Here is an 18611-nt window from a genome sequence, read left to right as displayed (position 1 = left end):
TCCCCCGGGCAGCCTCCTGCCAGCGTAAGGGTCGGAGCGCGCCGGCCCAGCGAGGGTCCGAAGCGGGCAGCGGCCGTCGCGGTCGTCCCGCGTCGCTGAGCTCGGTTTTCTCCCCGCGCAGGAGCCGCGGGGGTTTGGCCCAGGCGATGGCCGCGCTCTGCCCCGCGCGCGACGGGCCCTGCGAGCGGACGCGCGGCTGGGGCTGGGCAGCCGCGCGGGGCTTCGCGATGACCTGCGCGCGTGTGGCCACGCGGGAGCTGCTGGACGGGGCGAAACGGGGGCCCCGGCCTGCCCCTCGCCCTCTCCCCGGGGCTGCCAACTACACCCGGCCCGCACCAGCGGCAGCCGCGCTATGAGCAGCCCAGGCCGAAATTCCCTCGTCGCCACTGCTGTAACTGCACTGCCCGTTCTCAGCGCGCTCACTCGTCTCACACCTTCCACCCGGACTCACGCACGGGCAATTCAGCAGCTCACAGACACAGTCTCCACCCACCGCATCCGAATTTTCCCAGCGCGCAGCTCAGGGCAGGCAAGATTTTAGGTCTGAAGCAGTGGGAGCGTCTCCGAGCGTAAAACGCCGCTGCCCAGCCGGGCAGGCAGCAGGAGTTTATCATCGCAAGCGGCCCAGGAGGCTCCCGTTGGGGGACGCGGGGCTATTTCCGTCCCCGCGGAGCCGCCTAACAAGCTGCAAAGTGCAGTTGTGGAGAAAGGGCCCTCCTGGCTCGCGTGCAAAAATTCGGATGGCTGCCTCGGCGCTCCGCAATGTTACTCTCGGAGGAGCTAAAAGACATCTGGCTCTGCAGGCAGAAAGATCCAAAAAATAGTCCCCATGAAACGTCTCAGCCCTCTCTAACATTCCTAGAATAGTTTTCTGGCTACACATGTGGCACGGGCAAAAAACGCAGGTTTTATTGGCACGCGAGTGATGCCCGGCGTAACTTGCTAGCAGCTTCCCAGCGCTGAAGGTAACGCGCGTGAATCCACGTGTGCGGTGCCAGCGTGCCTGCCTCGAGGAGCGGCGGCTGTGTGTGGATGTAGATGTATAGGCGTACGGATGTATAGATGTCCATGAGCGTGGGGGCGTGGGGGATCTGCCGCTCGGGGCTCCGTGGGGCTGGCGGAGCTGCTCGTTTGCAAACGTGGAAGCAGGAGAGCCGCGGTGTCGTGTTTTATGGGCTAGCCTCCCTCCAGCAGTGAGTGGCTCTCAGCCGAGCACTAACCTCATTTTCCAGGAAGCTGATCCCAAAATGGGAAGTACCTTCTTTTCAAAAGGCTCCTTTTATTGGTGGAGAATGGCAGGATGTTTCCACATCTTTCAGCAAGCGGCTGCCCCGGCTTCTCCGGCCCCCGTTTCTCCACCCCACCCACCGGCATCTGCCGCCGCCGCTTTTCCTTCGTGGTCTGCTCGCCTTGCGCCGCGGCCAAGCGTGTTCGCTATCCACGGCCTTTCGCGCTCTGTGCTTTTAGCGGTATGCCGGTGCCCGCAACGGTGCCATCCTGCTGCGCACGGGCGTGGGAACTCCGGGGCAGCTGCTGCCGCTGCAGAGGACGGGTCGAGCAGCGGCTACAGGCACGCTCTCCCAAACCACGTCTACATGCAGCGAAAAAGCGCTCTCTGGGTGCAGGGGGCTTGCAGGACCGGGCCTGCGGAGGCTGTCAGCTTAATCGTGTCAGAGGGAGCGGATCTGTCTGGGCTGGCGGCAGCCGACAGGAATTTTGTGGGGTTTCGCAATGCAGCAAAGCATTTGTAAACTCCTCATTTGTTGCTTCAGCCGAAGCAGGCGCTTACATGTCGCGTTTGGGGGTCGAAGAAGAGGCTGGTGAAAAAACGTGCTTAAGATGTTTGTAACTCTGAGCTGAGTGCAGCGAGAGGCCTGTCGGGGTGGGACACGCGAGCCAGCGGAGAGTCCCTGGCTCTGCAGGACGGTTTCCAGTTGTCCCCGCGGCGGGAGCAGCCGGGCGGGGGCCTTTCCCTGCCCGACCCCCGGTTCACGCGCAGCCCCTCTTCCCGCGCCTGTCGTTGTGCTCCATAAGCACACGCGAATCTCAGGATGGAGCTGACATTCCTGCTCCATCCGTAAGCGAAACTCAGCCGCCCAGGAACAAAGAGCCTTTTGCAACCAGCGCGTTGCTGCGGGAGGTGAAAAGGCAGGCGGGGAGCTGTGCTCCCGGCACCCTTTGCTAGCTGCAAGCTCACCGCGGTGGGGCCACGCGTCCGAGAGCGACGTCAGGAGCCCGGAGAGGGGCCTGTGTTGCTGTGGCAACCAGGATGCCCGGGGCTTGGGCAAGAAAAGCATCCGAGGCTCATTTCCAGTCCGGAGCTGTGTTTGCCTGCTCCTGGCCCAAGCCACGGTGTGTCGGTGACCACGCTTGGCTTTGCTTTCAGAAAGCCTCACCTGCCCTTTGCTCTGTTAAAGCCAGGGCAGCATCTGCCCAGCAATTTGCCTACAAGTTAGATGCAGCCAAATTCCGTCCCCACGTCCCTTCGAGTGCTGTCCGGTGGCACCTGGCGGTACGAGGCTGTTGCGTGGCAGCTGGAAATGGTTGAGGAGCTGAAACACCGGGCGGGCGAAGCTCACTTCTCTTCTGCTTTGCTGCGTCCCTCGGAGGCACTTCTGGACTGTATTTCCCGGGAGGCAGTGGTGCGGCGAGGAAGCTAGAGCAAGAGAAGCCCCCGTGCTGCCCAGCTGCTTGCAGGGACGGCTTGCGAGGGGGAGAAGCTGTCCTGGGGTGATTTCACAGCTGAAACTGCAGGGGTTCACTTAGGATTTGTTACTTGGTCCCTGTAAAGGTGGCAGGTTGCTGCTGCTCCTCAGCCTGCTCTTTGTGCAGCAGTGGCCACGTCGCAGCGAGGGGCTGCCGGGCTCCTTCCTCAGCGGTGCCCCCGCCACTCTCGCTCTTTCTGGAGGGCCCGAGGCAGTTTACAGCTGCGCTTTCAAATTCGTTCAGTCGGTGATGGGGGGAAACGAGAAATTCAGTGCTTGAAGTAAGAAATGAAGCGTGCTGTGAGGTTTGTGGCCGGGGAAGGACAGGCGAGGATGCTGCTTCTAGCGCTGCCCTGCTTTGCATGAACGGCGGGCAGAGGCAGGAGCACGGCCCGGACACACGGCCCGGACCCGGCCACGGCACGGCGGGACGAGCCGCCAGATGCAGGCCGAGAGGGAGCAAAGATAGCCCTAAGCACGTCGCTCTGGGACAGCGCGTGCAGCCAGCACGGCGGGCGCTCGGCAGACGGGGTGCGGGGCAAACCTACTCCGCAGCCGCGAATCCCTGCCAAACAGCGAAACGCCGCGGTGCCCGGCGCTTGGACGGGACAGCTCGGCCCGGCTCAGCGGGAGACGCGGCCGGCAGCAGGGAGCGATGTGTCAGAGTGCAGGACATGCTGCTGGCGGAAAAACAGCTGGGGACCAAAGCGGAGGAAAACACACCCATTTCCACTGGCATTAGGGCCTTTCGCAACACAGGAAACAATATTGGCCAGAGAGCCCTCGATTCCACGGTTTCACGAGGCAGGACTGCAAAAGGCAGGGTTTCTCCCAAAGACGCCGCAGAGCCACCCCAGAGCGCTAAGGCTGCGTGTGCCCAGGAAGCCCAGAGACCGCCCCGGCTAATGCCCAAGGACAGCCCGGTTTTCCAGCCCGCCTATCCCTAGTCTGCCGCTGACCTCCGCAGGAAAAGCGCTCCCAGGCGCTTTAATGACATCTTTAGTGACTCACCGTCTGCAGGCTGATATGACTAAGGCACAAATCTGAAAATAGCTTTTTCAAGGGCTGGAGGCCATTTCCAATTCATTCGTCAAGAGAGAAACCCGCGTGTCCCGGGACTGTTTCTCTTGGAAGCCTCTCCCACGTAACGCGCACGGGTGCTGCACCCTCTCCGCCAGTGCTAGCCTGCTTACCAGACAGTACAAAAACATTAGCTGAAACTTTTACAGCCCTTTTCTAGGATCTTTCTGATAGCTTTTAAATGTAAACCCGGCTAGCCTGAGACATCTTCTCTTGCAGTGCTTTCCCATGTAACTGTACAAGGGTGTTTTACCTTCTCTGTCCTTGATAGTCTTCTTGCCAAAGCCTGAAAAGACAGGAGCTAAACTTTGACAGTCCTTTAATGTGATCTTTCAGGTAACGATTGTGCCACGGCTGCAGGGCTGCGAAGTGACTTTTGCAGCCCGGCAGAGCTGAGCTCGGGGGTCAAAAGCCACCTTGCGTCGGCCGGGCCGGTTCTGCGGGTGTTTCAAGGGACCGATGTCCCCGGCGTGCGAGCTTGCAGCAGCCTCCGGGCTGCTCTAACGCCAGCAGCAGCCCAACGCGGATGAGGAGCGAGCCAGGGGAGCGCGGTGGATGCGCGCACACCCTCCGAACGCTTCCCACGCGCGGTGGCAGGGTGCGGGCCTCGTGCCGGCACCGCGTTTGGTATCTGGAGGCCCTGCAGGGAGCTGTGGGCCTGCAGCCCCCGGGGCGTCTCCTCGCGCTCCCACCAGCCAGAGCCCCCCGTCCCCGCGGAGCATCGCCGCGCAGGACGCCTGCTCCTGCCCCTCCAGCCCGCCTGGGCGCCCGCCCCGAGCTCGGGCTGCGCGGCCGGAGCCGGCGGGACGGCGTGCGGGACCTGGCCGCGCCCTCGGGCTCTGCGTGGGGTGCAGGAAACGGTCAGCGGGAACGGGGGGGCGCCGGGCCCCCGAGCCCCCCAACGCTGCCGCGGGCTCAGCCCAGCCCGGCCCGGCCCGGCCCGGCCCGGCCCCGCTCGGCGCCTCCCGCCGGCCGCTGCCGCCACCTCGCGGCCGCCGCGGAGCCGCCCGAGCCTAAGCCCGAGGCCGAGCCTAAGCCAGAGCCGTGTGGCACACGGAGACAGGGAGTGCTCCGGGCTTGCAGGTGCTGGAGGGTTTGGGCCGTGCCCGTTTCTGCAGCGGCTGAACCGCAGCATCGAAGTGACTCTGGCGGCCCTTAATCCCGGTTTCTTCCGAGCGACCTTCCCCCTTGGCTCTTAGGTCTGAAACTGCCTCCCGCCTGGTGTGGTCCCTGGGGTTTGCTGGTGGCCTGAGCTGGCGGGAGAAGAGTCCAAAGACGCAGCTGCATGGGCCGGTAGCCACTAGCCGGGGAAGGAGCTGATTTCCCCAGCCACCCTTCTCTCCTCCTGGAAATACCAGCCTCTTCGCTGGCCTCTGCATTCGGGTCACGGCCGTGCCTGCCTCGTGGTGCCACGCAAGCCGGAGGGGGCAAAGTGAATGTGGTTACAGCCCACATCTGCTTTTCGGTTCCTCCTTCCACCTCCCCTTTTCGGATTCAGCAGAGCGCCTCCCGGCTCCTGCCCACTCTACCCCCAGCCCTTGCCTTCCTCCCCAGTGCCCTTTCCTCTCTTTGCGTCTCTGAGCCTCTCTCCGGTTCCTAACGCCCCCAATTAACGTGCCCAGCCCGGGGGACGAAGCCCTCCCGTCGCAGGCAGAGCCGCCCGGGAGGCTGTTTCAGACCCCAGCCTCCCCCCGCCCTTCCCAAGCGCCGTGGCTCCCTGCAGCCGGCGGTTGGACTGGCGCTACCTGGTTTTCGTGCTGTCGCAGCTGCGCGCACGAGGCTGCGTCTGCCAGGCCGCAAGGCGCTAAGCGCTGGGGGGCAAGCGGTTTGTTCACCGCGCTTGTCTCTGGCAGCGCGCGTCCCCATTTCGCTGCCTCCCTCGCCTGCGCCAGGCCGCAGAGGTAAGGACTCCAGGAAGGAGGGGCGAGGGGGACATCGGTGCTGCATGCCTGTTTGCTCGCCCCTCTCATCCCTTTGTGCGTTGGCTGCCCGGGGATCACGGAGGAGCCCAGTGCGACAGGGGCAGACAGCGGCAGCGCGCGGGCAAGGAGCCAGCCGGGCTCTCCAAGCCCCTGAGACTGAGGACAAGCTAGGGCAGGAGCTGCGCCCTTCTCGAAATGGTGGTCATCTGCACTTGGCTCTAGGTACGGCCTCCTGACCAGTGCTGGCAGGCCTGTTCTACCTGGACTTGTCCGGAGTACGGTCCCTGCGATGACCGCTGCGCCTTCTCCCCTTGCGCTCAGTGCACAAAGTCAGGGTCGGATTCTGTTAATCTCGGGGATAAAACCAAAGTCCTGTTCCTCACCACCTTTGAGAAGGAAGGGTTGTGTGAAGAGATCTTCCACAGTGCTTCTACAGAGACAGCCTTTGGCTTTTTTAATGGAAAAATCGAAACTGGTCCCTTGCACTAGTAGTCACATGAATCCTGCCAGTACAGTGAACAAAGCTGTACGATGTGCAGCCCCGAGCATCTGGCTTTTAAGGGGAAGCTGCTGTCCACGAGACAGAAGAGGAAAGAAAGCAAAACTCGGCTGAATAAAGGAAGCATTTACAGTGCTTACTGAAGCTCTATACTCATTATTGTAATCGGTTCCCTAAGAGGTGCTGGCAAACGGGAAATCTTGAGGGTAAGGCACTAAGAGAATGCATGGTAAGGGATTTATGAAACCTAGCGAGAGGGAAAGGAGCATAAAGATGAGTGACGTTAGAAGAGCCAGGTGAGCCCATATCTACAGGTGCCTCATGCCTTGATTTGTCTTGGTAACTAATAACAGTGTGTCATGTTGACTGATGCTGGTTTTAATGGGAGAATTACTTGCATTCAGCCCTTTTAGGGTCTTAAGCTATTTTCCCCCTACCTGACCGTTGCGAAAAGGTCAGTGGGCAGTTTAATGATACTCTGGGTAGAAGGTGAGATTTTAAGTTTGGCCAGGGTGACAAAAGTCCAACCTCGCCATTGTGACAGTCAGCAGAAGTTAGACATTAGGCTAGTCCAAACAGCGGCTCTGCTGACAGGCCCCAAGGACTGGGAGGAGATCACGTCTAGCAAACAGTGTGGAAATGGGAACCCATAAACCAGAAGTGCTTGTTGGACTAACCCTGATTCAGTAACAAAGCCTGGGCCTGGGGCCAGGGACACTACTAATTCTCATACACCAAACAGGTGGCTGCTGGCATGAATTTGTCAGTTCTCTGCTAAGAGCAGGTGCTCGACCATTCCTTTTCCAGCAGGGAGGCTGTCCCCCCGAGACAGTCCCGTCGATGGCAGCTGTGCTTTCTATCGCCGTGATCTCTTCTTCCTCTTTTCAGTGAAATTCAGCCTACTGCCTAGAAGTCAAAGGAAGAGGAAGAACAGCCTAGACCTTTACTCAGAAAAAGACAATAATATCACCCAAGGATTTCCCTTAGAAAAAATGCTATATCTCCTTACTCCGTTTTCTTTATTTTAAAATGAACAAACATAATTAGGGCGGGAGATTGGTAGGAAACTCAGCATTCACTGCCGATGTGCTTCTGACCGAACTCTGCAAATCTTTCCCTCGCTGCCTCCGCAGACCCACATGCATGATGTGCAAGATTTTGAAACAATTCTGCTTGAATTTTCTGTTCCTTTTTCAATTCTGCTTCTCCAAAACTGACGAGGTTGAAATAAAGAAGTTCCTGCACCTTTCTTTTTTTAAAAAAAAACATTGTAAACACTCTTCAAACCTGCATTGCAAAACCCACTCTGGAACTATGACAGCAGCAGAGTGAAGGGGATGTCTGCTAAGAAGAGACAGGCTGACAAAGGTTAAAATAGCGATGTAGGTAGAAAAAGCCTCTCATGCCTCCCACGCTGGGGAACGCTAGCAAACCCACGCTATTGCCCTCCATCCTCTGACAACATCTGTGTGATGCACAGACACTTCTGGAAGCAGGGGCTCGTAGCTCTGCCCTAATTCCTCTTCGCAATGGCCTTTCCCGTAAGAGAAGTGGGCTTGGGGTTGGAGCAGAGCCCTGCAGCGGGGCACCCCGACGCGTGCCGTGTTGCTCGCAGAGAGCGCTCTGCCCTGTCTTGGCTCTGTCTTGTGCTCTGTCTTGGCTACTGCCAAGAGAGGCGAAGTTTCTGCAGAGGCGACCAGCCGTAAGATCATGAATAAGCATCTTTTCAGTGTCATTCACTTTGAGGAAGAGGGCAGTTCTCAACCCAAAATAAGAGCTGAAAAAGAAGAAGACGGCAATTCCTCTGGTCACCAGCTGTCCAGAAACTGTTCGCAAGTTGGTTCAGGCAGGATCCGCTTTAAGCCTTGTCCTTGCGTTCTAGTGTTCCTTTAAAAGAATTGGCTTGGAAGTCTTGAGCTTTTCCTTTTGTCTTTTTAAGTCTGTGACACAGAAAAAAGCTGAGCAAGAGAGGGTGGATCACAGTACAGACTGCAAGCACGCTTCTACTGGTGCCACTGGCCTTGGCGCTGCACTGAACTGCAAAAATGCAATCGAGATGCCTGTCAATACCTTAGTAAGTTTGGTAACATCCTCAGCTGGGTGAAATCTGCCTCACACTATTCTCAAGACAAGCAGGAAGGCTGAATGCCAAATGCAGATAACTCCCTGTCCAAGCGTCCCACTCCCACAGCACACCAAGACAGAAAGCTCTGTTTAGGACCAGCTAAATAGAATAATTTGTTCTTTCCTGTGCTTTGCCTGATATTTATGGTTGAGAGATTGGCCCAAGCTAATAGCAGGGTTTTCTTTCTAACTATTCTGCATATAAAGAGAAACTCCCACAAAAAGGACTTGTTTGTGTTAAAGAGCACCAGTTAACCAGCTCTGCACTTTGAGTCTCATTGCCTTAGCAGGGGAAGAAATGCATGCAAAAACATGACTTAGTGGTACAGAAGTAATCCAGTTTTCTCCCCTCCGAAAGAAGGAAGTCAGAACTACAGACAGCCAAGCAAGGCCTTTTATGCAGAAGTATGCAGCAGCAAGAAAACCCCGAGGTGACCCCGCAGGCTAGGGCTTGGGGGCACTCGGCACCCAGTATGCGCTGAGCTATTCTGCGGCGTTGCCCGCTGGGCTTTCCTCGGGACGTTTCCATAGCAGTGCAGGGTCCTGTTTGTGACTGGATTTATAAGTAGCTCGAAGCTTTCGCTATGCTTCTCTGAAGCCTGCTCTATAAAAATAAAAGCTTTAGTTTCGGTACGCGGCAGGTTAACTACTAACTTCTCTTAAGACTCGCGGTGGTGCTGTAATGCTGGGGGCACGGGCACACGCTGGGGATGCACTGCATGTAGGGCATCCCCCTCCGCTGCTCCTCATCGATAGTATCACCAGATGGTCTCATGAATATCAAAGTAATTGCTGGCTACAGTGACTTATTAACATATTAGCCAAATGCTTGGTTTCAAGGTATTTGTGAGACTGCGTGATTTTGTGTGATGTTATTTTGTGTGATGTACCTCCATTACATTAACCTACAAAATTGTCAGCCAGCTAGGCTCTTACTCTACTGACGTTACAGAAGTCTTTCTCTGGTCAAGAGTAGTCTCTGCCTCAAGGAGTTTATAACTGAAGTATGTAATTGTTATTGGAAAATCAACATGAAATAGGTATTTTGCCAATAGGGTCAGAGAGGGTTTAGTTCTCTCCCCAAACTATCTTATATTGTTATTGATGACTTGGACAAAAGTGTGAGATCATTGTTCAGAAAGTTTGCAGCTGCTGAATGGATTGTAAGTGAGGATAAACAAGATGACAGGCCCTCAGACTTTCAATTTATAATCCCAGGGAGGAGCAACAAATCGATGAGCATTTCAGAAAAGCCAAATGGAAGGTGGAACACTTAGGAACTGAAAATACGGACCATGCTCACAGGATAGGAGAAGCAGAGACAGGGAAGGAAACTTGGAGGTTGTCATGACTAATAAACCAAACATGAATTTCTGCGGTAATAGACCGTTACTGTGATCCTCAGATGCATAGACAAGTGTTTATGATAGAAACCTTAGACAAGAGGAGGGTCATTAAGCTGAGTGCTCTCATCAATAAAGTTATTAATGTGGCTTATTTCCTTTCTCTAATATCTGCTATTTGCTTCCCATCCTTTTCTCTTGCCCTGCAATAATTTCATGACTTGCTTAAGAAAACCTAAGGCAGGGTGACAGAAGAGACTGTACCGTCCTCTCTTCCTGTCCCTGGCACACGTTTCGTCTCCCTTCCTTTGTGTCACTTCCAGCAGTATGAGCCTGAAAACTTGCCTTTTACTGTTTTTCCTTTGCAGAGTGAGTTTCTAGTTGGATCAGGGGGATGATCAGATTTTTTCAGGGCCACACTGTTACTACATCTGATTTAAGGGAAGTGGCGGGGGCACATGGCTAGGGAACAAGAGACAGCAGGGTAGTCCCTTGCAGTATCAGTTCAGGCTTAGATCAGGTAAAACTCAGGGTAAAACCCCGTCCTTGCTCTCACCAGTCCAGCCCGCTGGTGGTTCCTGCAAGGGGTCACAAATAGCAAAAAGTGAAGAGAATGGGAGACATGTATTTTATAATTCCGAACATCATCATAGACCCACAGAAGCCTAATTTAATCCTGTCCTGACAGATATGCGTTCATCCTACCCAGAAAAAATGTTAACGTTTGAGATTCCCCAACCACTGGCTGAAGGATCTGAACTCCCCCCGTTTGCTCAGCCACTGTTTGCGTAAGGGCAGACAGGGGCTTTTGACAGTCTCCCAGTAGTCCTGCTCTAGCCTTGTCGGTCTGCTTACAAAAGGAAGATAACGCCTCTGCCTGGAAACCTTGTCTGGCTTTGTGATAACCAAATCCTTGCTACTCAACACACAATAAGGGTACCAGGGCCTCTGAAGCTTTGCTCACAATGGCAAAGAGTCTTTCAAATAAAGAAACTGAAATAAAGGCAGATAAGGAACAGGGAACCAGTGTATGCCCAGAAGTCAAGGGACTGAACCAGGACATCCCTAAGGTCATCCAAGCCCTGTGGCTGGACCTCTGGAAGATCTAGCTCCAGCAAATGGCACTGCTGCAGCCTGACAGCCTGCAAGGAGGAAACATGGTTCCCCACCTTAGCAGCACTGAAAGTGCTGGGTCTCTCATTTGAAAGGTGTGTTGCGGAAAGAGAGATCAAGTGTGACGCCAGGCAGGACTCTCACGGTGTAAAACCCGTACGTCACCGGTCTCAAAGAGAGAAAAGGACCAGGTCCACCTCAGAGATCATTCCCAGTTTCGGATGCTTGTAGGAGGAAACAGCACTCCCTCGCAGCCCTTGAATGCAGCAAGGGAACAATGCAACCTGCTGCTAGGGGAGGCTGTCACTGAGCTGGCTGTTCAGAGCAAGCTAGAAAAAGGCTATGGGAAAATCTAGATGCTTTTGCTAGAAGTCACTGAAACAGCCCACATATCTTTGATTGCCCCAGGCAGTGTCAGGAACGCCAAACAAGAACAAAAACTGTTTGCTTTCTGAGCTCCCCTGTGAAATAGGAGCAGCTCAAATCTGATACTCCTCATTTTTATGGTAAAACAGTTTCCAAACCTCTCGAGGTTAATTAACTCTCATTTGCAGATCTCTTAGCAAGGACAGAACATGGCTCTGAACCTTGTCCAATCAAATGAGCACAGAAAGAGATCAGTTGCAGCTGAACAACGAAATACAACCTGAGGGGAAGCAGCTGTTGGATAAGTTTTAAAGGGCAGCTGCAGGGTGGTCTGATGAAAAGAATGGGGAGAGAGGGGACTCCTTTTCACTAGTCTGGGACCAGGATCCTGTGAAGACCTTGGTCATTTCCTCTCTGTCGTTTCAAAAGTGGTGTATTTGGCCTAGTATGTTAAGCCGGGAATTATACCAACAGGTCTTTGCATAGCAGTTTCTTGCGTTTTTCCCATTAGCTAGGCCATGCTTTTGTTCTGCAGCTGGCTGGGTCACAGTGCCCAGGGTTGAGAATGTAACTCCTACGCCTCTGTCCTTGCCCAAGAAAGGATAAGAGGGGTTTTGTTTCATCTCTGGCAGTCATTATGGCAAACAAAACCCAGCAGAATGGTGAGTTTTGATCTAGCTATTTCCTGACTACAGCTGAGTTTGTGTTGGTGAACAGTGCTGACTTTTCTGAGGTTTGTGATTTACAAATTGAAGGCTAAAATAAGTCCTTACTGAATTGATTCACTTCTGGGAAGAAGTGAAGAGTGAATCTCAAAGATGCACATTATGTGATAATCATGGAAATTGTGATAACCATGGAAAACCAGGCCATGGATTTGTATTACTTCATTAGTCATAGCACTGCCCATGGAATCCATAAAACATCTCTATCGTGTTCTGCATTTGCTGTTACAAGGGGATGCTCAGACTTTTGCCCAGTCACTGTCAGATGAACTGTGGGAAGGACACAAAAGGAGAGGTTGCTAGCAGGGAAACCTGCAATGTACTAATGAATTCTTGTGCCTTTTTCCTGTGAAATTCAAAGGTGTTGAATTAGAGCTGTCTGCCTTACTTGTGCTGCAGTCCAGCTGGTTTTTCTTCCTAGGCTGAAAAATGTTTTTGCCCTGCAGAACTGGAAGGTGAAGAAAAAGTTAAAAAAAAACCAAACAGGAACTTTGATCTGGGATCTATCTAGTAGACTTAGAACAAGCAAAAGTATGAACATTGCAGTGGGCAGCTTGTTCTTGACCATTTTCCTAGGGACCCAAGACAACAGTGAGCAGAGCAGTGTATCTATACTTTGAAAGAGGAAGAAAAATGGCTGTAAAATCTGAAACAAAATTCTCTGGTTGAAAACCCAGATTTAGATGCGCTGATAGAAGAGGGAGACTGAATGTCTGACAGATACCCTGTATTTTTAGTGTATCTTACAAGAGTGCTGAGGTTAACTGTTCAGATGCATACGACTGGTGTGGATTGTGTGCAACTGGTGAACGCATGCAATATAAGATGATGAAGGACCTTTCAGGGGAAGCAACGGTAGCTGGACTCACTGCTTCCCCCATTTTACCCTCGTGACTTTTATTAAGCCGAACTCGGGCCACTTTTAGCAATCAGCAGTTCAGCTGCTGTCATAAACCTCATTGATTTCAATGCCTGGATTAAAGGTCCTTGACTGCAAGTGTGCACATGACACAACAGCGTTACGTAAAGAAGAGCTGCCTGGCTTTGCTGATACCTCCTGAGTTTCTGCCTTCTCTTCAGCCCTGGTCTAAAGAAGTGACTGCAAACTTTGTGACTGCCTAACAGCTGGAAAGCAAGCAAGCAGGAGTTCATGTATGTGATTAAGATATCAGGTGATATGATTCCCCTGATCTATTCCCACTCCTTTTTCTGTGCATAGCAAACTCCCTATTTGCTTGTCTGAATTTTAGGATACAAGAGTACAGTGCATTAGGGCTTTTACCTCCCTTGCAAGCTCTCTTGTTTTGTGTCCTCTTCCCCAAATAACATGTTTGCTTCCCTATCTTCCCTTCCAGTTCAGATACTAAAGGAAGGGAAATCAAAAATATCAGCAGCAGCAGAAATTGTATGAAAAAAGTCAGAGGGGGTTGTTGTGTTGTCAGTCCTGTTCCTTACACATTGCAGTTTTTTGTCCTGTGCCAATTCTTTCAGTTTCCCTGCAAAGCCTATAACTGTGCTTTTTCTTAAAGTCTTAGCTCCTGGAGTCATGTGATTATATAATCACTTCCACTTGAGCTGAATTGTATCAAAGCAGATTTTCACTGTGCTGCAAAAGGAGAGAATTTAAATAGTATGCGCTGCTGAAAAAGCCTTTAGAACTTCAAAATGTAATCCTTGAAAACCAGCAAAGCAGAAAGTAAATCAAAAGAACTCAGCCCCATATTTTGTAAAAGTATTTTAATTTTGGCAAGCACTTTGTCCATTTCTGGCTGGTAGTAACAACAGCATAAAAGTAGTGGCAGTGGAAGCTGAGGGCTCTTTGAGAGCTGAGACAAGCCCAAAGGCAGCAGACAGGTAATGGAGAAGGTGGATGATGAGGATGGGGAATATGCTGCATTTTACTTTAGAGAGAGGGGAAAGCACAGAAGAGAGAAACTTCGGACCTGGCTCTCTCTCATCCAAACAACGTTCAGTTTTGTTCCCTGAGGGCAAAGCTGTTATGGAGGTAATGCTCACTCTGCACAGGGGCCCTATGAAGAAGCCTGCACTCCACACCAGAAAATGCAGAGCAAGAGCTGTCCTGCCCACACAGGGTCCCGCCACGTGCTGTCGCTGCACTAGAAATCCTCATTGAGTTAATGGCAAGGCCTGGCCATATTGTTTTGCATTTGCTGTGGAGAATGCATGCCCTACTTGGCAGGGTTTTCTCTGGGGTATATGCAAAATACCCTGCAAATGCCTTCTTTGGGAAGCTGACGGATCAGCGGTCCTCGGTCATGTGCCTCTGCGCCAGGCAGCAGCATGCAGGGTGAAACTCTCGGCGTATGCAAAGCGAGGCTGCCCGCCTCACGGGGCTGGGGGCAACCAGAGCACGGCCGCTCGGGCCAGGTATTTCCCCTCAAAGGCTGGGGCCGGCAGGTGGGAGCCATGAACAGCACGGGTAATTTCCCCCCGAGCTTTGAAGACTCAAACTAGGAACTTGATTTTTGCAATGCTGTCCTTCCTGAGAGGGGCTAGCTCTTAGAAATGGACTGGGATAGTTCCTACAGGTGTGTGGGCTTCTTTCTTCTTTTTCTTTCTTTTTTTCTTTTTTTTTTTTTTTGACAGAGCAGGTACAGTAAAGGCAGCTTCTGAAAAGTGGCTGTTTTATGTGATGGATGAGCCTACAAAGACCTGACTGCTCTAGAAAACCATGGTGAGCTTCAATGCAACAGCAGAATGTGACTGATGGAGAGTCAGAGATGGGCAGGAAGAGATTAGCGTGCTCTTCTGTTCTTCTGTCCCTTTCACTGCAGGAATCCCAAAAGTTGTCGAGCCTGCTCGCCTTACTGGAGAGGGTCTTAGCTTCCAGTACACAGCCTGAGTTACTGAATTAGCTGCTTTAAGTCTTAACAGACAAGCTAGGAAAGAACAGGGGTAGCACTCCCTGGGCTTTGTTGGGGAGATGCGTCTTCTCTGTTGCAGTGTGAATGGAACCAAAGGTATCCCAAAATCTCCCTCCTCTTTTGCTTGGTTCGTCAGATTTTATTTTCTTGGAATCTGTGATATATATTTTTAACTCTATTATTCATTTGCCTGTATTTTCTTCCTGGGTAACCTAGATGTGTATTTCTACGGCTTTTAGAGGAAAAAAGGAGGATTTATAAACCTGTGACTTAATCCTCTTTTCCATCTATAAAAGGAAAGCTGTTTCTCTTTCAAAGATTGTTACATGCCAATAGAAGAGCTTTGTCTGTCTTCTTTGTTACAGCCACAACTCTGGAAAACAGATACAATGAAAGCAGAAATGGGAATCTGCATCTTTGTGTATGTCCTTTAATGCAAGGGCTTTACAAGTTGATGCTGAACTGTTGATTCTTCTGTATTTAAGAGGAACCATTTGCCTTTCTTTTGACTCTGTTGTTCTTCCGGGTCCTGCTAGCACTGATCAGAAATCCTGGTTCGTGAGGCAAAACATTTAGGGCTGCTGCTCTTCCTGAATCTCCTTGTGGTTGATCTCTGGTTGGAAAGGTAACAGTGCCTTGGATATGTCCTGCCTTGGAACAGGGGTTAATCTGAGTAAATTGTACCTAAATGCTGAAGAAGCCTTGTAACAGCCAACAAAGTAAATACTGAAATGACAACAGCATTAGCTGCTGTGATTTGAGGCCGTATTCATGCTTTGTCTGGAAAATCCAGTGCATGTGATATGATCCCTTTGGTAATTCAGTTGCTGCAGAGCTGAAGGTGGGAAGCAACATACTTTGGAAAGAGGACTCTGGGCTGGGGATCACACCGGCATTAGCCACCAGAAGTGGATGGTTCTCAACTGCTTTCACCCTGTGCTGGCACAAGGTGTGACAGGCGCGTGGCAAAGTGGATCCAGGTTAAAAACTACCCGGGAAAGAACAAATCGCTCCTAAAGCCAGATCGTCACCCAGGCTGGGTAGACTGTATAGCTATTTCTGCCAATGCAAGGGGAGGCCAGGAGAAATGTAGGGTTGTTTCTGTCTCACTCCCATGGCCCTGCCTGCTCATGGTGTGCTGCTCCGGTGCTCCCTGTGCTCTGCTGCCCTGAGCTGATTCAGTTCGCAAATCCAGTAAAGAACCATCTGCTGCTCTGGGTCAGGGTTTTTCACTGTGTTAGGAAGCTGAATCAGCGCGGCAGAGGGGCTGATGAGCACCAGGGCTAGTGCAAGGCGGCGGGGGCTGCCAGGTCCCACCTGGCCTGTTCCCTTCTGGTGTCAGCAAGCTCTCGGTCTGCAGCTTTGCCCTTGGATGTGGCTTCTGCTGCAGCCTCTGCTGCAGGCCAGATGAGCTGCTGCATCGTCGTCTTCGTGTTCCTGTTTGGAAAACGTTATAATGCTTCCCGCTTTGAGAAGCACGTCACAGCTGGAATTATTTCTCTGTATTATGTTAATGGCAAGGAAGAGGGCAGAGAATCTGGTATGCAGTGGGGAATCTCTATCTTGTTCAGCCGGGACCCACAAGCGAGCTGTTGATGAGTCACTGGGAGGTTGCTTCTGCTTGGGTTGGAATGAACTTCAAAAGTGTTCAAGGCTCTTCCCAAAGTTGCCAGGCTGTAATCTGTGGCCTGCTTTTACTTCCTCTCCAGCAGCTTGGTGCAGTCAGGGTGGAAATGTAAAGTGTTCCAAAAGCCGTACTGTTGCAGAAAATGCCTCTTTTTGTCATGAGAGCACTTCTCCCGCAGGGCTGGCTCAGGCAAGCTGCAAAACCAGAGCCTGCAGGGCCTCTGGCAATTCCGAGATTGCCAAATAGAGATGTCTTATGTGTGTAGCTTATGCAAAGCAGTGAGGTTAGTACACGGAGGGTGAGGCAGCTGTGGAAGGAATTCGTGTGCCTTAGGCATGACAAACCAAGCATCAAGCTTTCTGGAGCCAGCTGGACTCTGATGCTAGCCCAGTCCGACTGGTTGGAAGTGGAGACAGTGCTTTTGGATGCCAGCCCCTGAAAAATGAGTCATGTGTTAAGCTTCAGAATAGTTCTTCACTCAGCCGTCAGCTACCAGCAGCTTTCCAGCCCTCGGAAGGAAGAGCTCTTCCTCTTCACTGTCTCCGTGCACACAGTGCATGCCACTCAGATACTGGGGCTAAAAACGAGTTCTTGGATAACCAGCCCAATTCTGTATGCCAGAAGTCCCCTTGCTTCCAGGAAGCAAGGCTAGCAGTGTGCAGCTGGTCAGTCAGGGGCACTGGGAAGGTGGAGAAGGCCTCTGGAAACTCTTCCCTGTATACCTACATTGTGACAATTTGTTGTTCTGGTTTAACAATTTCTACAGGCTTCTGGTATGAGACCTCAGAGCCTGCGAGAGGAAACATCTGTATCTTGCAGACAGTGTCCCATTATCTGCTAGTTTGGCTTCCAGTTAAAGTGAGCTGAAATAACTACAGGAGGAGGTCCTGCCTTGTCTATCCTGTGTTGGCTGTGGCACTCAGCTCTACCATGTTGCCAGTTTAACTAGGCAAGCGGAAAGCTGGCTCAGAGCCCTGTGTGTATGTTGGTGAGTTGAAGCTGCTCAGTGAAGAGCCCAGTGTATGCCAGAACTGGTGTAAGGGAGTGGGCTGGGGAGACCCCCTTCTTTCCCCGCCATGGCAACTTGACTCAGTTGTATGTGACTATGGACAAACTGCAGTCATTCCTGAGAAGCTTCATCTAACATCTTATCTGGAAGGTTTATGTTAAAAAAAAAAAAACAACCAAAAACAAAAAACTCCCAAATCTAAATGAAAGCTCCGCAAAAGCAGAAGGTAGTAGGCAGTTAAGGGAACAGCTGTAGTTCACACTGTCCATTTAAGGTATCATTTTATGCAGTTAGCTCTTCATATTTGTGAGCTGGGCCTGGTCTTACTAGGATGAGTTGTCCTTTGGAGTTTCTTCACTTGCAAACAGTCCTATCAGTTATAGCAGATGGTTAGTGCTTGATGCCATTTTATTTTTTTGTAATCTCATTTTAAGTGAGAAAACAATTAGGCATCATGGCAAAACCAGGAAAGCTGTGTCATAGAGACAATTAGCCAGCTGGTAATTATGTGCTCTGTACTTAAGAAAAAAGTCCCTAATCAGCTGGAACTGGCAAAACTCCAGGTAAATCCTCACTAGTGCTGGCTGTAGTGGTGCCTGAAATGAAAACAGACTGGGAGTGGCAGCAGGTAGCTTGATGCTAGTCCTTGTCTTTACCGCTGGATTTTCAGAAGGAAAATATCTTGCCTCCTGAAATGTCTGTCTGTCTTCAGACAGTCTTATTTAAGACCCACTTTTAAATATTCTTCTACATAAAGCTGTTTTTTGCTCCTAAGCTAGTAGCTGATTGTTGTCTAGAAGTAGCAAATCAAGGTGCCTTGTCGACACTGTGTCTGCGTTGACTAGATAAGATGCACACTTTGAGCCCTGCCTATGCAGGGTGGCTTTAGGGACAGAGTAAAGGTTGCTTGTTTAGTCTGGCCAAAATTGCTTTCTGCAGTGGCTTTCTGCTTAGTTGATTCAGTACAGGTGCATGGACTGACTTTAGTTTGGGAATTACCTAAGAGTCCTTGCTTGTTATGGTTGCAGCAATGGAATAGCAGTCTTGGGAAGCTGCCTTGTGTATCACTGAGCTCTCTTGCTATGTCTTGCAAAGAAGAGTAGGATAACAAACAGCTTCCTGCAGTGGCTTCTTACTTGGCTTTTAATTTTGAAAGATCTTCATAACAAGGGGAAAAACATGTCTTATCCTGTTTGGATATAGACTGAGAAAG

This window comes from Dromaius novaehollandiae, chromosome 6, assembly GCF_036370855.1.
Source record: "Dromaius novaehollandiae isolate bDroNov1 chromosome 6, bDroNov1.hap1, whole genome shotgun sequence".
Taxonomy (NCBI): Eukaryota; Metazoa; Chordata; class Aves; order Casuariiformes; family Dromaiidae; genus Dromaius; species Dromaius novaehollandiae.
The sequence above is the reverse complement of the archived record's forward strand: the minus strand, read 5'-3'. Positions refer to the sequence as shown.